Source organism: Phoenix dactylifera, chromosome 9, assembly GCF_009389715.1.
Source record: "Phoenix dactylifera cultivar Barhee BC4 chromosome 9, palm_55x_up_171113_PBpolish2nd_filt_p, whole genome shotgun sequence".
Classification (NCBI taxonomy): domain Eukaryota; kingdom Viridiplantae; phylum Streptophyta; class Magnoliopsida; order Arecales; family Arecaceae; genus Phoenix; species Phoenix dactylifera.
Window position 1 is genome coordinate 4,361,470 of NC_052400.1, and position 25,870 is coordinate 4,387,339.

At 41.4% G+C, this 25,870-nt stretch overlaps 1 non-coding gene across 1 annotated transcript; it reads right to left on the reverse strand.

The window, feature by feature from the left end:
- Positions 1-17,257: 17,257 nt before the first annotated feature.
- Positions 17,258-17,364, reverse strand: LOC120112073. The gene has a single exon (XR_005513571.1). It is a non-coding gene; the product is annotated as a small nucleolar RNA R71 (small nucleolar RNA).
- Between the last annotated feature and the right edge of the window lie 8,506 nt (positions 17,365-25,870).

Below are 25,870 nucleotides of genomic sequence, written 5' to 3' on the forward strand. Positions count from 1 at the left end.
CTTGGTCAAGGCGCCATCAGGTGGAACTTGAGTTTGTGGCCAATGACTCGGCATCCCCGAGCTTGGACGGGACTGGGCAGAGCTCGAGATCATCGTTGCGGGCCACTTCAACCTAGGTCGGCGTTCGGACTTAGCCGAGTCTTCATTTGGAGAAGACCGAAGCAGGTGGAGATCGAGTTGGAGATTGGTGGTGTGGAGCATTCCGAGCTTGGTCAGAAGCTCGTGCGCGAGGCCGAGGGATCCTGGGCTCGCACTCGACTCTGCGATGCCTTCCGAGATCGGTTGAGGCTGGGCTCGTGGTCGATTCAGCAAAGTATCCCAACCTCGGTCTGGGGGCCCCGAGCCTGGTCGAGGCTTCATCGGAGATACATGTAGGAGGCGAGCTTCATCCGTTGATCATCATGTAATATAACCTAGTAAGCATAGGGAGATATTTGTGCCGAGCAGGGTGTACCTCTCGTGGAGTTGGAGTTAAGTGTCTCGGGTCGGGTTGTCTGAGCTGAGCTAAGCGATTCTGCCTTGAGGTTGACTTCAGCAACCTATGGTTGACTCAGCAAGGTGCCTCCACTCAGCTCGAGGCGTGTTGTCGGGGGAGCACTGAATGTTGGCGAAGAGTCGTGGAGATATCGCCACAAGGCCGAGGGAGATTTAACTCATAGTCGAGGGAGACTTGATTTGGAGTCGACTTGGCAGCGCCCAGGAGTGCTTTTCGAGGTCGAAGGAGCCGAGGGCTCGCGGTCGGCTCAGCAGGGCATCCCGAGGTTGAGGGAGCCGGGGGCTAGCGGTCGACGCAACGGGGCATCCCAACCTTGGTTGGGGGATCATGCGCGAGGTCGAGGGAGCTGGGGCTCGCTGTCGACTCTACGATGCTTTCCGAGGTTGAGGGAGTTGGGGCTCGCGGTCGACACAGTGGGGCATCCCGACTTTAGTTGGGGGATCATGCACGAGGTTGAGGGAGCTGGGGCTCGCTGTCGACTCTGCGATGCTTCCGAGGTCGAGGGAGCTAGGGCTCGCGGTCGATGCAACGGGGCATCCCGATCTTAGTCGGAGGATCATGCGCGAGGTCGAGGGAGAGAGGCTCACTGTCAACTCTAGGATGCTTCCTGAGGTTGAGGGAGCTGGGGCTCGCGGTCGACGCAGTGGGGCATCCCGACCTTAGTCGGAGAATCATGCGCGAGGTCGAGGAAGCTGGGGCTCGCGGTCGACGCAGCGGGGCATCCCGACCTTAGTCGGAGAATCATGCGCGAGGTCGACTCTGCGATGCTTCCCGTGGTCGAGGGAGCTGGGGCTCGTGGTCGACGCAGTGGGGCATCCCGACATTAGTCGGAGGATCATGCGCGAGGTCGAGGGAGAGAGGCTCACTATCGATCCCGCGATGCTTCCCGAGGCCGAGGGAGCTTGGGCTCGCTGTCGGCTCAGCGGGGCATCCCGAGCTTAGTCGGAATTTTTGATGGAGATGGAGACCGAACTCAGAGTTGCCGCAATGGAGCATCTCAAACTAGGCTGGGGCATCCGAGCTCGGCCGGGTATCCTGAAGTTCGCAAATGGGTTAAGATTAGGAGGAGTACCGAGTAAGTAGGGGAGAACCGTAAATAGGTTAATCGTGAGGAGATATTAATTGTGTTCTCGAACAGCGAAGACCCTTGAGGGCCTCATTGATGATACATCCAAAGATTTTCGGAGTTCCAGCTTCGGAGGATGAGGGTCCCTTCGAGAGACTCCAATTTGTATGCTCCGGGCCGCTCCCAGTTTGGGGCGAGTTTCCCCTGCTCGGTGGGTCGAGGGGCTTCAGTTCTCCTCAAGACGAGATCTCCCAGCTTGAAGAGCTTAGTCTTCACACTGGAGTTGTAGTATTGTGCCCCTTTTCGCTGGTGTCTCGCCATGCGGACTCCAGCGGCCTCCCTCGACTCCTCGACGAGGTCCAAGTTGTTTCTGAGCTGAGATGAGTTGGAAGCAGCATCATAGTTTTCTAACCTTAGTGTTGGAAACCCGATCTCTAAGGGGATAATGGCTTCCGTCCTGTAGGTCAGGCTGAAGGGGGTCTTGCTAGTGGGGAGTCGGAAGGTAGTCCTGTAGGCCCAAAGAACGTTGTAGAGATTTTCGACCCACTGACTTTTGGCTCGATCGAGTCTGGCTTTGAGTCCTTGAAGGATGGTGCAATTCGTCACCTCGATTTTTTCATTCATCCGATGAGCGACCGAGGTAAAACAATGGTCGATGCCGAGCTCGGAGCAGAACTTTCTGAAGTGAGCGTTGTCGAACTGGCAACCATTATCGGATATGAGGATGCGGAGGAGTCCGAACCTGCAAATTATTGATTTCTAGACAAAGTCTCGCATCTTCGGCTCGAAGATCTGGGCCATCAGTTCAGCTTCGACCCATTTGGTAAAATAGTCAGTGGAGACAATAAGGAACTTTCTCTATTCGGTGGCCTGAAAAAATGGTCCCAAGATATCAATCCTCTATTGGGCGAATACCAGGGGGCGCTGATCGAGGTCAACGGGACTGCAGGACGGCGCTGAATGTTGGCGTTCCGCTGACACCGATCGCACCTTCGGATAAAATCCGATGCGTCCTTTTGGAGTGTGGGCCAATAATATCCTTGGTGCAGAATCTTGTAGGCCAGAGCTCGGCCTTCCAGGTGGTTTCCACAGATTCCTTCATGAACCTCTCGTAAGGCATAATCCGCCTTTGAAGGACGGAGGCATCTGAGGAGGGGGGAGGTGAACGACCTGCAGTAGAGCTTGCCATCATACAAGATGTATCGAAAGGCCTGATGCTTAACTCGGCGGGCTTCAAGCTTATCATCGGGGAGGACTTCGTTCTGCAAATAGTCGATGAACGCGTCCATAGTTGGGAGCCCGCCCATGCCGCAGAAAATTTCAAAAAATTTCAGATGCAGCGGAAGAGGCATAAGCGGGATCAATCGTTCATCCTATGAACATTGTTCAATAACCGTTCGTAGATAGATTAGAATTAAAAACTTTTAAACTAATTATGAAGATCAGATCTTTACCTTGTGCGGGTAGATGATCACCGCAAACTGAAGTTCGTGGTTTAGGATGAAGGTTCGCTTGAAGCCGTTCACGCGTCCGGCCTCTACGGGTATCCACACGAAGTAGAGATACGATCAAAGCTTCCTTGTCTCACCGGGGTGCTAGCTCCCTTGCAGAGACTTCTTTTAATGGCTGATGTCCTCCCTTTGAATCAACCTTTGATTGTGCTTGGGAGGAGGAAGAAGAAGGATGAAGTTTGAAGAAGAATCAAAGCCCCTGCAGCCTACTTCCTTTTCCCTGCGTTGGAACCAAGGAGGAGGGAAGAAGATGGCCGCCAGGCTTTCTTTTCTTCTCACCTTGCTTGCGGCTGAAAAACAAGGGGAGAAAGGGTGGCCACGAATTGGAGAGGGAGAGGGCTTCTAATCCAATGCCCTAGGTGCCTCCCGTAGCCCTTTATAAGCAAGTGGAGCTCCTAACTTTTAGGAGCTCCTTGATAACCTTCCAAGAGGGGCGCCGACCCCTCTTGTTTGCCGCACCAAGCAAGGAAAAGGAGGAGGGGCGTGTGCCCCTCCTTCATGGTTAACCTAATCCTCCTCTAAGGAGGATTAGGAAGGTCACTCATGGTTAGGTCCTAATCTAATTAGGCTTGGACAAAGGATGAACCAATTTGGGTTTAATCTAGGTAAGTCCTAATCCAATTAGGACTTAAAGCAATTTTGACTCAATTGAACTCTTCAATCCTAATCCAATTAGGAGTCTTGTTAATTCATTAGATTAATAATTAATTAGGACTTAAGAAATTCTAATCCAATTAGGATTTATTCAATTTTAATCCTAATCCCATTAGGACTTTAATTTGAATCCAAAGTCCTAATTCAATTAGGACTTCTAGGAATCCTATTCTAAGTAGGAATCCAAATTGAATTCAAAATCCTAATCTAATTAGGATTGTTTGAATCCTATTCTAAGTAGGATTCGCAGTCCTACTCCAAGTAGGATTCCCAGTCCTAATCCAATTAGGACTCCCGAAATCCTACTCTAAGTAGGATTCGTGTTTAAGTCCAATTAATTAATTCCCATTGTTCCTTCTTCAACTGTTCATCAATCAAATTGATTACTCGTGATTCATAATCACATTTCAACCATCGGATCGGTCAATACTTCTAGTGTGTGTGACCCCATAGGTTCTATTCTGACTGGTAGTGAGATATATTGCGATCCCTATCACAATATCATTGAAAACTCCTTTCAATGGGTTGGAACGATTCCAACTCAACTCATTAGGATTTATCGATCATCGAGATATTCCCTATGAGTCTCACCATCCTCCAGTGACACCTAGCAGCATGTAGTGGCTACCCAGCAGAATGGAATAATGAACCTCTAGGTGTAGTTATCGTATGATACAGTACCTACTATCGTGGATCCCTACAGGACGGAGGTCATGGATAACTCGTTAAACCCCTTCGTCTATCATATGTCAAGATTTATTAGACTTAAGTTCGAGAGTGGAAAACTCTTTGTCCACTATTTAATCTGCCCCGGCCGAGGTCTTACGAACTCAGTCTTATAAATCACATAGGATCTCTCCTTATCTATCAAGGTCGATGGATTCCTTATAGGTGCATACCCTACTCCTACAGTAAACCTACTGCAGCCAATCTACACTGTATAATTTATGTTCCAGAATAAAAATGCGTCAGCCTAATTGGCTTCTAGGGCATACTTCTAACAATCTCCCACTTGTACTAAAGCCAATCAGCCAAAAACTTAAAGTCCTATCTTCCCAAGATGCGTTTCAGTTTTCTGCTGACTTATTTGCTTAGTGAATGGGTCCACCACATTTTCTGTGGAGTCTACTCTTTGATCCTCTACTTATTTCTTTTCGAGGTAGTTGCTTATTAGGTTAAACCGCCGCTCTATGTGCTTAGACTTCTGGTGAGACCTTTGGCTCCTTAGCTAGTGCTATGGTGCCTTTGTTATTGCAGTAGAGTGTTATGGCATCTGATGACATCACACCTAACTCTGCAATGAACTTCTTAAACCAAAAAGTTTCCACTGCACCCTTAGAGACGGCTTAACATTCAGCTTCTAAGGTAGAATCTACAATGATCGGTTGTTTGGAATTCTTCTAATTTACTGAACCATCATTGCACATATTCTAATGTAGGCTTTCTATCATCAATATGTGTGCATCCTTTTACCTTCAACTCTGATATTCTTCCAAAGACCAAGAACATGTCCTTAGTTCTTCTTAAGTACTCATGACTGTTCTTCATAGCTATCCTGCGCTTCTTGCCTGGATTTGACTGATATATGCTCGTGACACTCACAGCATGTACTATATCAAGTCACGTACATTGCATGGTATACATGAGGCTCCATATAGCCGAAGCATAAGGGATCTTGCTCATCCGCTGAATCTCTTCAGATGTGTTGGGGCACATCTTCTTGGAGAGATTTATTTCATGCCTAAGGGATAATAATCCCCTTTTAGAGGTTTCCATGCCAAACCTCTTCAGCACTCTCTCTATATACATATTCTGTGACAGGACAAGCATCCTTTTAGATCTATCTCTATAGACCTTAATTCAAGATATAGGATGCCTTCCCAAGGTCTATCATGGAGAATTCCTTACACAACCAAACCTTGACCTAAGTTAGTATGGGAATATCATTCCCAATTTGAAGGATATCATCTATGTACAACACGAAGAATGCAATAGCCCTCCCACTAACTTTCTTATATACACATGGTTCCTTTTCGTTATTGATGAAATCAAACGATTTGATTATATCGTTGAAACGAGTGTTCCAACTCCGAGATGCTTGCTTTAGTCCATAGAAGGACCTTTGCAGTTTACAGACCTTGTGATCACTATCACAATATCTCATAATCATATTATGCTGCAATAGCAAGCAATATCGAATGGACTTCAGCATGGCTACAAGGTGAAAAGTATCCTTATAATCAGTACTTTCGCACTGACTATAACTTTTTGCCACCAGCCTTGCCTTATAGGTCTCTACCTAATCATCCGAACTTAATTTTCTCTTGTAGATCTATTTATACCCAATAGGTACTATACCTTCTGGTGGATCTACTAAGGTCCAGACTTGGTTGGAATGGATGGAGTCCATCTTTGACTTCATCACTTCCAGCCATCTCTCGGAATTGATGTCTAACATCACCTCGTTGTAGGTATTAAGATCCTTACCTTGATCCCTATCTCCCATGAGGAACACTTCCTCTACATCCTCTGTAAGCATACCTAAGTACCTTTCAGGCGGACGAGAGATCCTACTAGATTTACGAGGTGGAGGAGGTACTACGTGTACTGGCTTAATATAAATAAGTTCTATAGGAACAATGGCTCATTGCTGTTTTAGAGACTTTCTCTTCAAGCTCAATTTTCCTCCCACTGTTTCTGTCAAGGATAAACTATTTTCTGTGAAGATAGCATCTAGGCTCACAAATACTTTGTGATCCTTTGGGACGAAAAGTCGTATCCTAATGACTCTTTAGGATATCCTATAAAACGAGCATTAATTGTCATCGTAAGGGAGGAATATTTTTGTGTTGTATATAAAAAAAGGACTTTCGATTTAGCGTTGTAATTTTGACTAAGTTTTAGATATTCCTCGGGGGGAGTTGTTTGTTCCGAAGTTTCTCCGATCGGAGTTGTGTCGGAGAAACTTCCTTCCCTATCCCTATAGTTTATAGTCCGTTCCTCTAGCTTGTCTGCCTATAGTCGCTTGACATGGGCCGGACATCCCCAAATCTTGAAATGACCAAGACTTGGTTTCTTACCATGTCATATCTCATATGGTGTGGTAGGAATGGACTTTGGAGGGAACTCTATTCAATAAGTAAATAGCTGAAAATAGGACATCTATCTAAAGAAACAAGGGTAAATCAGTGAAGCTCATCATGGACCGGACTACATCCAATAGAGTCCGATTCCTCCTCTCTGATACTCCATTGAGCTGAGGTGTACCAGAAGGAGTCCATTATGAAACTATACCATTCTCCTTGAGATAATCACGAAACTCTCTATTAAGGTGTTCACCTCCTCGATCTGATCGAAGAACCTTAATGAGTTTTTCTGTTTATTTTTCTACTTCATATCTTAACTCTTTGAAACTTTCAAAAGTTTCAGATTTGTGTGTCATACACATATCCATACCGTGAGTAATCATCGGTAAATGAAGTAAAAATTACAACCCCTAACTTGCACATCGAATGGGCCACACATATCAGTGTGTACTAGGGTAAGTATTTCAGTGGACCACCCTGTGTCCTACAAAGGATAATTTGGCCATCTTTCCTTGAAGGCATAATTAACAAATCGAATATGACTCGAAAGTCAATGAGCCCAAAAGTTCATGTTTCTCCAATTTGTTTATTCTGTCTTCTCCTATATTGCCAAGCCTGAGGTGCCACAAATACTTTAGATTTATCTCATTTCTAGATCTATTAGATCCTATGGTATTCACTGTTTGCTCAGATGCATTCACAGATACATTCATATGTATGTGATAGAGACTGTCAATCATAAAACCACATTGAATCAATTTATTTCTCAAATAAATGGAACAGTAGTCTTATAAAAATCTTTCTGTGCCAAACAAGATACATAAATCAAATTTCTGCTAGCAACAGGTAACAGTCCCTAAGTATCCTGAGCATATCTGACATACCTTCTGAAGGTCTGTCACCCTTCATGTTTTTATGCTTTCCGTGTATGTAGGACAGTTCCTCTTCCAATGGCCGTCCATGATGCAAATGAAAATATTTTTCCTTGCAATTGGCCTTTTTCTTGGAACTTCCTTACTTGGCATTTTCTCAGTCTTCTGCTTCTTCGCAGGCTTCTTCTTCTTCCAAATAGACTCTCTCTTGGAATGAGAAACCAATTCGACAGCGAGAACGATGCCCCTTGAACTCTTCAAGGTCCCTAAGGTAGTTACCAATTTATTTAACAATTCTGTTTTAGTGCATACAATCTTGTTCATATGATAATTTACTATAAACTGTTTATATGAAGCTAGAAGGGATTGTGGGATCAAATCCGTTTGCAATTCCTTGTGCATGGTCATGCCGAGCTTCTCAAGCTTCTCTAAGTCCTTTATCATGGTCAAACCATGATCATGGATAGACTGCCCATCACGCATCTTGGCCTTGAAGAGCCTCTTGGACATTCAAACCAAGCTGCGTGACTCTGATCACCATACAACTCTTGCAGGTGTTTTAATGTATCCTTGGCAATCTTCATGTTCTCATGCTGGCATTATAATTTATTGGACATGGATGTCATTATGTAGCACCTAACTTTATTGTCATCGTTCGTCCACTTGGCATGCATCTTACGCTAATCAGTGATCGGACAGATTGGTAATACAGGGATTCCATGGTCTAGCTCATACCCTAATTTCTCACAATTCAAAACTATTTTGAAATTTGCTGAGCCAGTCTTTATAATTGGGTTTGGTCAAACGGTTGTTCTATAGGATATGAGTTAAAAATCTAGAAGCTGACATTATAATTCTCATAGAGTAAAGATTCTAGTTAGAATTTTGTACTTGATCCTTATTTGTTCTAGGGTCTTTTAGAACAAATGTACCTCCCACTATTTTCTCGAATTCCTCACACTCCCCTGGTAGAAAAACGGAAATCCTACGCGACTAGGGTTTCTAGTAGGTACTGCGGTCTCACCAATCTACATGGCACCTCACCTAACAGTTATTGGTGACATATAGATGGATGAGTGTACAACTCTTGTACAATGCTTCTCAAGCATGTTGCAGTGCAACTTGGTCTCTAAGCCATGAAGACCTCACCTAACAGTTATTGGTCCCATTTCTTAGTTAAGTCAGACCCACTGTATAACCGTAGGAATAAAGTCGTCATTGGGTCCTCACCTAACAGTTATTGGTGCCCAACCCCACCTTTACCCTACAACATCTCATGTCTATAGAGAGGTCCAGCCCCCCGATGCAACTTGCCCACTGTATCCAGCTGAGACAAATCAACATCAGAAAGACCTTAGCAGCTCTACTACAGTGGAAGACCTATTGACTTAATATTGGTTAATCAGGTCTTAGTGTTTGTAACTTGAGCTCTTCATAAGAGGTAATCGAACAATTGGCCAGGTAAGCAGGTGGGAGGCTCCCCTAGTAAGGTCCTAATTAAGTAACCACCTTTCATGCTTTCCTAGACAACAATTAGATCAATTAATCTAATATGACTTGCTCATGTTGGTTCACTCTCGACTTGATTGAGGAGGTTTTAATTTAGTCTCATTGGGTTTGCTACATCACATGTAAACCTATCTACCCGACTCATTCACATCACATGCAAACGGCACATCACAGGCAGTTATAATCGCAGCATCAAATAAAGCTAAACTTTAAATAGGTGATGATCATGGATTCTAATTAGGTCATATTACAAGCACATGCACGTCAATCGATCAACTGGTCTTCAACTCTTAAATTGGTTCCAAGCCTCCTTGATTCGATCCTTGACCAACTCTTGATCCAATCACCATCAACCGCTCAGATCGCCGTTCATCTCATGCACTATCTTCAACTTGATCGTTGACGTACATCACATCACAGAAATACAACCAGATATTAAATAAAAATAATAATAAATTACATCCCCTTTTAGTAGGCACGCAGGCCTCTCAAAACATCAAATAAGATGCATGCAAGCATCTGAAAAATTACATGACATTACAGATCACATCGCAGGTCATTACATTTGATACCAAAAGGGTTTGAATCTTATGATCATCACCACATGCAGCAATTATACTTTTCAGATCTGAAACTTAATTGATTATGTTATGACATAGGTTGCTGATCATGCTAATCATGATTCTAAACTTTGTAATCCCATTAACAATGCAATTAGAATCATCAATTTATCACATAAAAATCAGAATGCAAAAATCAGCAACCCTGAAAACTTCTACATGCAGAAAATTTCAGCATACATATCCTTTTATTTCAGATTTATCAAGCTTGTTTATAATTAATTCTAATCTTAATCTATGAAGCCTAAGCTCTGATACCACTGTTGGGAGCCTGCCCATGTCGCAGAAAATTTCAAAAAATTTCAGATGCAGCGGAAGAGGCATAAGTGGGATCAATCATTCATCCTATGAACGTTGTTCAATAACCGTTCGTAGATAGATTAGAATTAAAAACTTTTAAACTAATTATGAAGATCAGATCTTCACCTTGTGCGGGTAGATGATCACCGCAAACTGAAGTTCGTGGTTTAGGATGAAGGTTCGCTTGAAGCCGTTCACGCGTCCGGCCTCTACGGGTATCCACACGAAGTAGAGATCCGATCAAAGCTTCCTTGTCTCACCGGGGTGCTAGCTCCCTTGCAGAGACTTCTTTTAATGGCTGATGTCCTCCCTTTGAATCAACCTTTGATTGTGCTTGGGAGGAGGAAGAAGAAGGATGAAGTTTGAAGAAGAATCAAAGCCCCTGCAGCCTACTTCCTTTTCCCTGCGTTGGAACCAAGGAGGAGGGAAGAAGATGGCCGTCAAGCTTTCTTTTCTTCTCACCTTGCTTGCGGCTGAAAAACAAGGGGAGAAAGGGTGGCCACGAATTGGAGAGGGAGAGGGCTTCTAATCCAATGCCCTAGGTGCCTCCCATAGCCCTTTATAAGCAAGTGGAGCTCCTAACTTTTAGGAGCTCCTTGATAACCTTCCAAGAGGGGCGCCGACCCCTCTTGTTTGCCGCACCAAGCAAGGAAAAGGAGGAGGGGCGTGTGCCCCTCCTTCATGGTTAACCTAATCCTCCTCTAAGGAGGATTAGGAAGGTCACTCATGGTTAGGTCCTAATCTAATTAGGCTTGGACAAAGGATGAACCAATTTGGGTTTAATCTAGGTAAGTCCTAATCCAATTAGGACTTAAAGCAATTTTGACTCAATTGAACTCTTCAATCCTAATCCAATTAGGAGTCTTGTTAATTCATTAGATTAATAATTAATTAGGACTTAAGAAATTCTAATCCAATTAGGATTTATTCAATTTTAATCCTAATCCCATTAGGACTTTAATTTGAATCCAAAGTCCTAATTCAATTAGGACTTCTAGGAATCCTATTCTAAGTAGGAATCCAAATTGAATTCAAAATCCTAATCTAATTAGAATTGTTGGAATCCTATTCTAAGTAGGATTTCTAGTCCTACTCCAAGTAGGATTCCCAGTCCTAATCCAATTAGGACTCCCAAAATCCTACTCCAAGTAGGATTTGTGTTTAAGTCCAATTAATTAATTTCTATTGTTCCTTCTTCAACTGTTCATCAATCAAATTGATTACTCGTGATTCATAATCACATTTCAACCATCGGATCGGTCAATACTTCTAGTGTGTGTGACCCCATAGGTTCTATTCTGACTGGTAGTGAGATATATTGCGATCCCTATCACAATATCATTGAAAACTCATTTCAATGGGTTGGAACGATTCCAACTCAACTCATTAGGGTTTATCGATCATCGAGATATTCCCTATGAGTCTCACCATCCTCCAGTGACACCTAACAGCATGTAGTGGCTACCCAGCAGAATGGAATAATGAACCTCTAGGTGTAGTTATCGTATGATACAGTCCTACTATCGTGGATCACTACAGGACGGATGTCATGGATAACTCGTCAAACCCCTTCGTCTGTCATATGTCAAGATTTATTAGACTTAAGTTCGAGAGTGGAAAACTCTTTGTCCACTATGCAATCTGCCCCGGCCGAGGTCTTACGAACTCAGTCTTATAAATCACATAGGATCTCCCTTATCTATCAAGGTCGATGGATTCCTTATAGGTGATACCCTACTCCTACAGTGAACCTACTGCATCCAATCTACACTGCATGGACCCATATGGCTAGAGACCATGTTTGTGTGCAGTCAAACTACAATAACTTCACTGTGAGTAGCCGAAGCACCGTAGGTCAAAGGACCAGTCACACTACTGCAACATCAAGCAAGTCACTAACGAGTGGATAGACATCCAAGTGACTTCTTGTATTGGTCACGCTCAGTACCCTTGTTCTTAACAAGCACCTGCACTATTACTTCAGTGTCGCTACACTGTGGACTCGAGTCTCGTCCATCCATAAGGAAAGCAATGTGTGCACTGATCGGATCGATCACCATCCTCGTGATGATCCATTGATCAGGAGCATTCAGAAATTAATCATCAATGATGCATGGCTCAAATTCTTAACTCTTAAGAATATGCATCATCATCTTATTAATTTCTTGAACGATTCACAGACACATAAACAATATGAATGAAAAAGAATGCCCAAGTTAATAATAAGGTCAAGTACAAATTTATGTTTCAGAATAAAAATGCGTCAGCCTAATTGGCTTCTAGGGCACACTTCTAACATCCATCCAGCTCGGCTCGGTCTCGATGCAGAGGGCAGGCGCATGCTCCTTGGTGTTAGGCAGTTGGAGGTACTCGAGCATTGTGGTCCTCAGGAGCTCGCTCATGCGGAAGGTCGCCAGCTTTGATAATTGGTCTGCCCTCGCATTCTCTGCCCTGGGGATGTGTTGAATGTCGAAAGAGCCAAGTGAGGAGGTGATGTCTCGCACCTTTTGGAGGTACTTTTGCATTGATGGCTCTCTTGCCTCGAAGTTTCCTAAGATCTGGCTCGTGACCAGTTGGGAGTCGCTGAAGGCCTTCAAGTTCTTGACCTTCAGCTTCTTTGCCAGCCTCAGCCCGGCAATAAGTGCTTCATATTCCATCTCATTGTTCGAGGCGGGAAACTTAAGGCGTAGGGCTCGCTCTGCAACTACCCCGTCCGGGCTGGTGAGGATGAGGCCTGCTCCGCTACCCCTCCGAGGTTGAGGAGCCATCTACGTGTAGAACCCATGGCTCCCCCGGAGTCTCCTTTGTTGGCGTGAGCTCAGGCTCGGGATCATCAGGTAGAGTGCATTCAACAATAAAGTCGGCGAGCACTTGGGCCTTAAATGTCGGCCTCGAACGATATTCGAGGTCAAATTTTTCGAGCTCGACCGCCCACTTTGCGACCCTTCCCGCGTGATTTGACCATCGCAAAACTTGCTTTATGGGCTGGTCGGTGAGTATGGCTATGGTGTGAGCTTGGAAGTAGGATCAGAGCCTTCGGGCCGAGAGGACCAATGCATAAGTTGTCTTCTCCATATTGGAGTATCGGGTCTCGGCATCCCTCAAAACTCGGCTGGTGTAATATACTGGCCTTTGAAGTTTGTCTTCTTTCCGGACCATGACTGAGCTTACCGCTACAGGGGAGATAGCCAGATGTAAGTAGAGGAGCTCGCCTTGTTAAGATTTTGTAAGTAATGGAGGGGAGGCAAGATGACATCTGAGCTCCTCGAAGGCTTGCTGGCATTCCTCCGACCATAGAAAGTTCTTCGGCTGCTTAAGGACCTTGAAGAATGGAAAACACCGTTCGGCCGACTTGGAGACAAACCTCCCTAGGGCTGCGACTCGCCCGTGAGTCGTTGTACCTCCTTGATCGTCTTTGGAGGCGTCATCTCTTGCAGTACTCGGATCTTGTCGGGGTTCGCCTCGATTCCGCATTAGGTTAGTGTTAGAAATATGCCCTAGAAGCCAATTTGGCTGACGCATTATTTTGTTTTGGGACATAAATTTGTACTTGACCTAATAATAAATTTATTAGGATGGGCATTCTTTTCATTCATGTTCTTATGCATCCATGAATCGTCCAAGGAATTAATAAGATGATGACGCATATTCTCAAGAGTTGAGAATTTGAGGCATGTGTCATTGGTGATTAATTCCTGAATTGCTCCTGATCGATGGATTCATCACGAGGGACGGTGATCGATCCGCTGAGATTAGTGCACAGATCACTTAGTCAGATGGATGAGTCTTGAGTCCACAGTGTAGGGACACTGGAGTGATTGTGTAAGTACTTGTTAGAGAACAAGGGTACTGAGCGTGACCAAAGCAAGTAGTCACTTGGATGTCTATCCACTCGTCAGTGACTTACTTGATGCTGCAGTTGTATGACTGGTCCTTTGACCTGCAATGCCTCGGCTATTCACAGTGAGGTTGCTGTAGTTTGACGAGCACATAAACATGGGCCCTATCCATTTGGGTCCTTGTGGTGCAGATTGGCTGCAGTAGGTTCATTGCAGGAGTAGGGGTGCATCTAGATGGAATCTATCGACCTTGATAGATTAGGAGAGATCCTATGTGATTTATGAGACTGAGTTCGTAAATCCTTGGCCAAGGTAGTTTTTGGAAAAAGAGTTTTCCAATCTCGAACTGGAGTCGAATAAATTTTACATATGACAGATGATGGGGTTTGACGAGTTATCCATGACCTCCATCCTTGATGAGAGCACAAAAGTACAATTTTCATACCAGCTTAATTAATATTATAGCTAATAATTATTGATAAATTTGATTAATTAGTGTTTTATTTGTGTTTGAGTGCAAGTAATCCAAGAGACCCAATAATATTGGGTTTAAGCCCAAATGAGCAACTCCCCATTTCCCTCTTCACCGAAGAACAACAGCATCAATCCGTGAGGAGCTTCCCAGCATCTTCAAAACCGTCCGTGTGGCTCTCCAAGCGGCATCCGATCGTTTCATCTTCGAATTCCCTTCCCATCAAAACAAATTCCCAACGGCATCAAGGGAATTCCGAAGACCAAACCGTCCGCATTCAAGCTATCAGCCCATGTCGCTTCCACGTTCAACGTTTCCAGCATCCTTCGGTCTTCCCAGCCACACCGCTAAAGGTGTCTATAAAAGGAATCGGGAGGAGGAAGGAGGGGATTCATTCCTACACAGCCGACGGAAGAGGACGGGCGGCCAGCAGGATCCATTCGGGAGCATCTCCTCTTCCGATCCATCTACTCAACCGAGCGTGTGAAGAGGAGGAGGCCCGCAGCCGTGCGACGGAAGAGGAAGAGGCCAAGGGAACCAGCGAAGCAACCATTTGCATCTCCTCTTCGATCTTCCCATCCGGTGGAGGAAAGGGAGAGAGGAGGAGGCCACTCGGGAAGGAGGAGAGGCCAACGGAACCGGCGGAAGAGGAAAGAAACAAGAAAAGAAAACAGAGCACTCTGTTTTCTTAAGAGAAGAAAAAAAAAAGAAAAAAAGCAAAGGGGATTTATGTTTTATTTTATTTATTCTATACTAATCCCTTTTATAAAATTGCTTGCATCTCATATGGATAGCTAAATTTTTTTAAGCTAAGGCTAGAGAAAAGCCTAGCATTTTCTTCATGTATTTCCTTTAATTATCAATTGGATTTTAATGTTTTTGATTTGATTTATGGTGCAGTAGATTGATAGAAATTATTTCAAACTTATATATTTTCTTTGATTTGTTATTTCCTTCGGGTATAACAGATGCTTAGAAATCCCTGTAGTTTAAAATAGAATTACTGTAATGCTGCCCATAAAACTAAATCTATTTTACTATGATTAATAGGTGATTTTAAGAAAAGCATGATGAAATGCTAGGCTGAATCCTGATGCCTTAGTTATATTTTTGTCAATCCGAATATTATTCAGCCTTTAGTTTTTGTTCACTGTCAAATCCCTGTGGATTCGATCTCGGACTCACCGAGAATATTACTTTGCTACACCCTATACTTGGGGTATTCTACATTTAATTTTCCTTTTTAAAAGAGCAAGATTAAAATCGTAGCAAGTTTTTGGCGCCATTGCCGGGGATTTGCAACGTGCAAACGAGAACAAGGCTAAAAATTTCAAATATTTAATTTCTAGTTCTTCAATTTTTCTTTATTTTTAACACAGCTGAAATTTTAAATCTTTTCAGATTCAAGGACGACAAAGCAGGACCAGTAACGAGGAAGATCAAGATCACATTTTTGGATTCCCGGAGTGAACGAACTCCGGCCGTGAGTATTTAAATTAATTTTCCTGTTTTGCTCAGACTAGTCCTATTTTTCCTAGATTAGAATTTTACTTTTGTTTTAAAAAAAATTAAAAAAATTATTAATTAAAATAATAAAATAATAAAAAAAATAAAAAAATAAAAAGAAAAAAAAAATTAGCTAGTTTGTTTGATCAACTATTCAAATGCAATTTAATGTCATGACATAAAATGCTAAAAATCTTCTTGATTGTTGCATATAGTATAAAGCATTTGCATAAAATAATCTAAGGGTTGAACCCATTAAAAAGATAAGGTCGGGATTTCATCACTCGTCCTTAGCCCAAAAATCATCCCAGTGCATCAATATCCTAAGCTTAATTAAAATCAACTAGACGTTGGCCCCTAAGGATAATCGAGCTCAATAGGACGAAGACCATTGAAAGTTGCACCAATTTCGCTCTATGACCCCAGTCGATGTCTAGGCAAGCTTTGTCCCTTTAAGTGATTAAAGGGAGACAGTTTCTGTTCGAGGAAAGTGGGTTTTAAGTGGGACCTTTGCTATACGCATCGTGACCCCTCCACTTTCCTGGGAGCTTACCTGGTCGACTAGGTTATTAGACCGGATTGGAGGCTTAAGTGTACTCTTCAAACCAGTTAGGAGCTGTCTAGAAATTTTTAGGAAAACATTAGAAATAAAGGTGCTATGCTTTGATATTGTTTGATTGTAAATAATTTTAGTAGCAGGGTGTCAATATTCATAGCTTTAGGTAATATTCATACTCATCCAAAACTCTAAAAATATATATATATATATACAAAATAAATAAATAAATAATTAATAATAATAATAATTAAAAAAAAATCGACTGGTTAATTGGTCAGTATATGCGGTTGTGGCAAAGGGATAAAATGAAAAGATTATTTCGAGTTGAATCAAGGGATAAAAGTTCAAATAATCAAATGGAAGATAATGGTAGTAATCAGGGAGATAATGAATTTCAAGATGACTTACCTATTAGAACGCTTCGTGATTATCTACAACCCATTAGGATCAGTACCCCATCCTGTATGGTTATTCCTACTGCTGCGGGAGCCTTTGACATGAAACCAGGAATAATCCAATTACTCCCAAAGTTTCATGGACTTGATTCTGAAAGTCCCTATTTGCACCTAAAAGAATTTGATGAAGTGTGTTCAACACTTCAATTTAATAATATCAATGAAGAGGTAGTGAAGCTTAAGTTATTTCCTTTTTCTTTAAAGGAAAAAGCTAAGTCATGGTTACATTCTTTAAGACCTAGGACCATAGCTACCTGGCAAGAGATGACAAGGGAATTTTTAAAGAAATTCTTTCCAACACATAAAACGAATACACTTAGAAGAAATATCATGAACTTCGCACAAAAAGATGGAGAAACATTTTTTCAGTGTTGGGAAAGATTTAAGGACCTTCTACTTGCTTGCCCACATCATGGATATGAAATTTGGAGGGTCATTAGTTTCTTTTATTATGGTTTGTCCTCCAATATGAGACAATTTGTAGAAATGATGTGTAATGGTGAATTCATGAGTAAGGAACCAAATGAAGCTTGGGATTATTTTGATCTTTTAGCAGAAAATGCACAAGCTTGGGATACAACAGATAAAAATGAAAAATCAAAAATAGCACCTAATGCAAAAGGAGGAATATATCTTATTAAAGATGATAATGATGTCAATGTAAAAATTGCTAATCTGACTAGGAAGGTTGAAGCCATGGAATTAAGCAAAGCCAATATAGGAAAAGCACAAACTATTGTTGAAAGTATATGTGGAATTTGTGAGAGTAATGCACATGTAACCAAGGATTGTCCTACAATCCCTGCTTTTCAAGAAGTGTTGCATGATCAAGCAAATTTCACTAATACTTATAAAAGACCATTTCCAGAAACATATAATCCTAGTTGGCGAAACCATCCTAACTTTAGCTGGAGACATGGACCCACTGCCAATGAATCTCAAGGAAATTCTGTTCCTACTCCTTATGTGCCACCACATAGGAAATCCCTTGAAGATACTTTGCAAACCTTCATGCAAGGGCAGACTCAAATAAATCAGAATACAATGCAATCACTCCAAGAACTTAAAAATTCTGTAGGTAGAATTGAGGCTCAACTCAATGTTAGGGAAAAAGGGACATTTCCAGCCCAACCTCAATCTAACCCAAAGGGTCAACATGAGGTCCATGAAGCAAGTTCATCCCAACCTAGATTTGAACAAGTTAAGTCTGTTACGACCCTTCGTAGCGGAAAAATAATTAACAAAGAAATTCCGACAAAAGATGACAAACCTGAAAAATCTATTGAAAAGAAGGATGAAAATAATACTGAACAAGATGATCCAATACCTCATCATAAGATAGTTGCTCCATTTCCTCAGCGCTTGCTTGCAGCTAAAAAGGGAATACCTGACCAAGAAATTTTGGATATCTTTAAACAAGTAAAGATTAACATTCCTCTATTAGATGCCATTAAGCAGATTCCATCTTATGCAAAATTTTTAAAAGATCTTTGTACCATAAAGCGAAAGCTTTACGTACAAAAGAAAGTTTTTCTAACTGAACAGGTGAGTGCTATTCTCAAACACAACACCCCACCTAAGTATAAAGATCCTGGTTGTCCTACCATATCTTGCATCATAGGAAACTTCAGGATACAACGAGCCCTTCTTGATTTAGGTGCAAGTGTTAACTTACTGCCCTATTCAGTTTATGAACAGTTAGGACTTGGTGAATTAAAACCCACCAAGGTTACTCTCCAACTTGCCGATCGATCTATAAAGATACCTAGAGGAGTCGTCGAGGATGTACTTGTCCAAATTGATAAATTCTACTTTCCAGTCGACTTCATAGTATTAGATACCCAGCCGGTCATAAATTGTACCACTCCAATACCTGTTATCTTAGGCCGCCCATTTCTAGCTACTTCCAATGCTTTGATCAACTGTCGAAATGGAATAATGAAAATGTCATTCGGGAATATGACTATAGATTTTAATATATTTAACATTTGCAAACAACCCGATAATGACAACGAAAATGATGAGATTCATGGAGTTAATCTGATCGACTCCATTGTAGAAGATGCTCTTGTTCCATCTCTTTCTTCTGATCCTTTAGAAACATGCCTAACTCATTTTGGACATACAGAGATAAACCAAAACTTTAGAGAAATCAGTGCTATATTAGATTCAGCTCCTTTGTTGGATACAGATAGGTGAAAATCTCGTTTTGAAGAATTGCCCACATGCAACAATAGTCCTCTACCATCTAGTGTTCAAGCACCTAAACTTGAGCTAAAGCCTTTGCCATCTGAGCTCAAATACGCATACCTTGGTCAAGAAGAGACTTTTCCTGTGATCATATCATCCCAACTCGAACAAAGTCAAGAACTAAAATTATTAGAAATTCTCAAGGAGCATAAGGGAGCAATAGGGTGGACAATTGCTGATATCAAGGGAATTAGTCCCTCAATTTGCACTCATAGAATCCACTTAGAAGCTGATGCCAAACCTTCCCGTCAACCTCAACGTCGATTAAACCCAAACATGAAGGATGTGGTTAGGACAGAAGTTCTGAAACTTCTGGATGCGGGTATGATTTACCCAATTTCAGATAGTAAATGGGTAAGTCCAACCCAAGTGGTCCCGAAAAAATCTGGTGTTACTGTAGTCAAAAATGCCAACAATGAATTAGTTCCAACTAGGGTCCCCACTAGTTGGCGTGTATGCATTGACTACAGAAAACTTAATTCTGTCACTAGGAAGGATCATTTTCCTCTACCTTTTATTGATCAAATCTTAGAAAGGTTGGCAGGCCACAAATTTTATTGCTTCCTAGATGGCTATTCAGGATACAACCAAATTGCAATTGATCCTGAAGATCAAGAAAAGACCACGTTTACATGTCCTTTTGGCACTTTTGCTTACAAGAGAATGCCATTTGGATTATGTAATGCTCCTGCAACCTTCCAAAGATGCATGCTCAGTATTTTTTCTGACATGGTTGAGCGCTTTTTGGAAGTATTCATGGATGATTTCTCTATTTTCGGCTCCTCTTTTGAAAACTGTGTGAACTATTTAAGGCTAGTCTTAATTCGGTGTGGGGAGAAGGATTTAATCTTAAACTGGGAAAAGTGCCATTTCATGGTAACTAGGGGAATTGTTCTCGGGCATGTCATTTCATCTGAAGGAATTGAAGTAGACAAGGCTAAAATTGACTTAATTGCTAATTTACCCAACCCAAAAACTATCAAAGACATACGCTCATTTTTGGGTCATGCAGGATTTTATAGGAGATTCATTAAAGATTTTAGCTCAATATCTAAACCCTTATGTAATCTCCTTCAAAAGAAAACCCAATTTGTGTGGTCTGAAGAATGTCAAAAAGCTTTTGATAAACTTAAAAGCTTACTGACCTCTGCTCCCATCATGCAACCACCCGACTGGTCACTTCCTTTTGAAATTATGTGTGATGCTAGTGAATATGCAGTTGGGGTAGTTCTAGGGCAAAGAAAAGAAAGGAAGCCTTATGTTATCTACTATGCAAGTAAGACTTTAAATAGTGCACAAAAGAATTACACCACTACGGAAAAGGAACTACTTGCCATAGTATTTGCACTAGACAAATTTAGGTCTTACTTGATTGGATCCAAAATCATTATCTACACTGACCATGCTGCCCTTAAGTACCTTCTTTCAAAAAAGGATGCTAAAGCGCGTTTGCTTAGGTGGATCCTTCTGCTCCAAGAATTTTTTCTAGAAATAAGAGATAAAAAGGGGGTAGAGAACGTAGTAGCTGATCACTTGTCCCGTCTCACTCTTCCAGATTCCATAGACAATTCACCCATAAGAGACACTTTCCCTGATGAGCAACTCTTTGAGATCCAGTCGTCACCCTGGTTTGCAGACATTGCAAATTTTCTTGTCACGGGTGAACTCCCGATTCATTGGAATAAACAGGATAAAAGAAAATTTCTGACCGAAATAAAAAATTTCTTCTGGGATGACCCTTATCTTTTCAAATACTGCCCAGACCAAATTATTAGGAGATGTGTACCTAATGACGAATTTATTAGTGTCATTTCCTTTTGTCATTCTGAAGCTTGCGGTGGTCATTTCTCTGCTAAGAAAACGGCTGCAAAAATTTTACAGTGCGGTTTTTATTGGCCCACCTTGTTCAAAGATTCCCATAACTTTTGCAAAGCTTGCGAGCGTTGTCAAAAGTTAGGTGGGATAACTCGTAGGAATATGATGCCCCTCAACCCAATTTTAATTATCGAAATATTTGATTGTTGGGGAATAGATTTTATGGGTCCATTTCCTCCTTCATTCGGAAATTTATACATCTTAGTAGCTGTAGATTATGTCTCCAAATGGATTGAGGCAATTCCTTGCAAGCATAATGACCATAAAACTGTGTTAAAATTTTTAAAAGAAAACATTCTTTCTCGATTTGGAACGCCTCGAGCCATCATCAGTGATGGGGGTTCACACTTCTGTAATAAGCCTTTTGCGGCCTTAATGCAAAAATATGGGATCACCCATAAAATCGCCACCCCTTATCATCCACAAACAAGTGGACAAGTTGAAGTATCCAATCGATCAATTAAGAATATTCTGGAAAAAACGGTTAACCCAAATCGCAAAGACTGGTCTTTGCGTTTAACTGATGCACTTTGGGCTTATCGTACTGCTTTTAAAGGCCCGATTGGTATGTCTCCGTACCGTCTTATTTTTGGTAAACCATGTCACTTACCTGTGGAATTGGAGCATAGGGCCTACTGGGCTATTAAGAAATTTAATTTTGACATGAATAAGGCTAGTTCACTACGCAAACTTCAACTTAATGAACTAGAGGAAACTCGGAATGAAGCATATGAGAATGCTCAAATTTATAAGAACAAAATGAAAGTCTTTCATGATAGAAATATTATGAGAAAAACATTTGAGCCTTCCCAGAAAGTTCTATTGTATAATTCAAGACTTCATTTATTTCCAGGAAAATTGAGATCTAGGTGGACTGGCCCGTTTATAGTTAAAACTGTTTATCCGTATGGAACCGTTGAGATAGAGAATCCAAACACCGGTAATATTTTTAAAGTAAATGGCCAACGTTTGAAGTTATTTTTGGACAACTTTACCCCAGAGGTTGAATCGACCAATCTGGGAGATCCTATTTACCAGGATTGATCTCTATATCTGCTAGAGATCCTCTGTTTGTACATAATTTTTCTTTCTTTCATATGACAATTGGAGAGCAACAACAATATGCAGTCATTCTATCAGGTAAATTCTAACCTTCAGCCTTATTATTCTTCATACAAACATATTTAATGCATTCATGTTGCAACATTGGGGACAATGTTGAATTTAAGTTGGGGGGAGAAATTACTGTATTTTTCTATATATCATACCAATTGTCATATATTTTTTTTTTTAAAAAAAAACAATTCTCTATTAAAAAATAAAAAAATTTCTATTTAAACATATATTTTGTTGCATTTAATTACCACTATATTTTCAAAGAAATAAATATGTGCAGCTATTAAGGCAAGGAGCATATTATGACTTATTAGAGACCTATTATTAGATCCCCACACAAGTATTCAATGACAATAGGAAAGCCTCAGAAGTTCACTTGTGTTACCTATTTGTTTGTTGACCTTATTCGCAAGAGAAGTACGAGTGTCCTTGTCTTAAAGTTCATGATTTGGTTTTCACATAAAGATTGAGTTTGAAATTTCCGGCTAGATCACCTGGGTGCCTTATGTTCTGACCTTGGTTGACCTATAGTCACAATACAGTTACGTTACATAAAAAAAAAATAAAAATAAATAAATAAAAAAAAGAGAAATAATACTGTTTGTCTTCATTGAGTAACCGGGCCTCTTGCCTACAAAGCAGCGAGTGTTCGCGTAAAAAGGTGAAAATGACTGAAATAAGTGACTAGTCTGGCCTCGTGGCGTAGTCTGGTTCGAGTAATTAAGTCCGAGGGGTGTTTCACCTAATGCCTTGAGCCAACTGGATCAAGAGTCATTGACCCAAAGCTCGTTACATGGACCTTACTAGAGCCTAATGGAGTCGGACTGTTGTAGTCACTATGCGAAAAAAAAAAAAACAGTGTGCGAAAAAAATAAAAAATGAGTGGGTTAGTAAAACTAAAACCAAGTGACATGTGGATGATTGGTTTGACTCCATTGTTTTAGAACTCTGTGTACCTGGGATGTCTAGTTAGGGATTGATAGCTTCATTTTTATATGCGAACCATTCTGGACAAATAACATGTAATATTCGGAAAATTTAGTGAATCAGGAGCTAACAAATGGTAGTTAACACTTGTGAATTTGAGTAGTGCACCTAGAACTCAAGGGGTACCTAATTGTGGTGGAAGTATAGGTATTCTGAGACGTCACATTTACATTTGCCTTAAGGGTTGCTATATTTTAAAGTATCTTTTAACTTAAAAAAAAAAAAAATGATGTTTGTGGGTAACATCACTGCAAACCCTCACGAGACAACACTCGTCCACTAGGGTAACCTAGGGGTTTAACGGCTTGTTGCACGTGCTAAGTGCAATCGTAATGCTCTATGAAAATGAGTATTTATTTTAATTCATGCATATTAATAAACAATACTTTTGCACCCTCATTTTTTCATTTTCACACTAAATTGCTAGAGACTAGCAATAAGCTAGTTGGGGGGTGTGATGAGAGCACAAAAGTACAATTTTCATACCAGCTTAATTAATATTATAGCTAATAATTATTGATAAATTTGATTAATTAGTGTTTTATTTGTGTTTGAGTGCAAGTAATCCAAGAGACCCAATAATATTGGGTTTAAGCCCAAATGAGCAACTCCCCATTTCCCTCTTCACCGAAGAACAACAGCATCAATCCGTGAGGAGCTTCCCAGCATCTTCAAAACCGTCCGTGTGGCTCTCCAAGCGGCATCCGATCGTTTCATCTTCGAATTCCCTTCCCATCAAAACAAATTCCCAACGGCATCAAGGGAATTCCGAAGACCAAACCGTCCGCATTCAAGCTATCAGCCCATGTCGCTTCCACGTTCAACGTTTCCAGCATCCTTCGGTCTTCCCAGCCACACCGCTAAAGGTGTCTATAAAAGGAATCGGGAGGAGGAAGGAGGGGATTCATTCCTACACAGCCGACGGAAGAGGACGGGCGGCCAGCAGGATCCATTCGGGAGCATCTCCTCTTCCGATCCATCTACTCAGCCGAGCGTGTGAAGAGGAGGAGGCCCGCAGCCGTGCGACGGAAGAGGAAGAGGCCAAGGGAACCAGCGAAGCAACCATTTGCATCTCCTCTTCGATCTTCCCATCCGGTGGAGGAAAGGGAGAGAGGAGGAGGCCACTCGGGAAGGAGGAGAGGCCAACGGAACCGGCGGAAGAGGAAAGAAACAAGAAAAGAAAACAGAGCACTCTGTTTTCTTAAGAGAAGAAAAAAAAGAAAAAAAGCAAAGGGGATTTATGTTTTATTTTATTTATTCTATACTAATCCCTTTTATAAAATTGCTTGCATCTCATATGGATAGCTAAATCTTTTTAAGCTAAGGCTAGGGAAAAGCCTAGCATTTTCTTCATGTATTTTCTTTAATTATCAATTGGATTTTAATGTTTTTGATTTGATTTATGGTGCAGTAGATTGATAGAAATTATTTCAAACTTATATATTTTCTTTGATTTGTTATTTCCTTCGGGTATAACAGATGCTTAGAAATTCCTGTAGTTTAAAATAGAATTACTGTAATGCTGCCCATAAAACTAAATCTATTTTACTATGATTAATAGGTGATTTTAAGAAAAGCATGATGAAATGCTAGGCTGAATCCTGATGCCTTAGTTATATTTTTGTCAATCCGAATATTATTCAGCCTTTAGTTTTTGTTCACTGTCAAATCCCTGTGGATTCGATCTCGGACTCACCGAGAATATTACTTTGCTACACCCTATACTTGGGGTATTCTACATTTAATTTCCCTTTTAAAAGAGCAAGATTAAAATCGTAGCAATCCTGTTCGAATCCACGATAGAGGGACTGTATCATACGCTAACTGCACCTAGAGGTTCATCTATTCTACTCTGCTGGATTGCCACTACATGCTGCTAGGTGTCACTGGTGGATTGTGAGACTCAGAGGCATTCACTTGATGATCAGTGAACCCGAATGAGAAGAGTTGGAATTGTTCCAACCCATTGAAAGGAGTTTCAATGATATTGTGATAGGGATCACAACATATCTCACTACCAGACAGAATAGAACCTATGGGGTCACACACAATAGAGGATCTGATCGATCTAATGGTTGGATTGTGATTTGGAATCACAATAGTTTGTAATTGTCAATTTGATTGATAATTAGTTTAACCCACTAAGAGTTAGTGAGTTGAAGAAGGAATTAATTGTAATTGGATTGCAATTTGATTGAATCAATTGGACTTAATTAATTGTGCTCGATCTTATATGATAAGGTTCAAGAGTCCTACTTGGAGTAGGACACCTAGAGTTCTAATTAGATTAGGACTTCAAATTATTAGAGTCCTACTTGGAGTAGGATTGGTAAAGTTCTAATTGGATTAGGACTAAAATTATAAAGTCCTAATTGGATTAGGACTAAAATTATATGAGTCCTAATTGGATTAGGATTCCTAGAGTCCTAATTAATTTTGGTCCAATAGATAAAGATGACTCCTAATTAGATTAGGATTCATGTGAATCAAATAGGGAGACTAATTGGGTTCTACTTAGATTAAGATTCAATGAACCAAGGGCCACCTAATTCCTAATTTGATTAGGATTAGAAGGGAGGGGCAAGAGCCCCTCCCTTCCTCGGATGCTCCCGGGATCCGCATCCCGGATGATCGGGATGCGCGACCCGGATGGACGGGACTCGCGTCCCGGATGCCCGGGACGCGAGACCCGTTTTG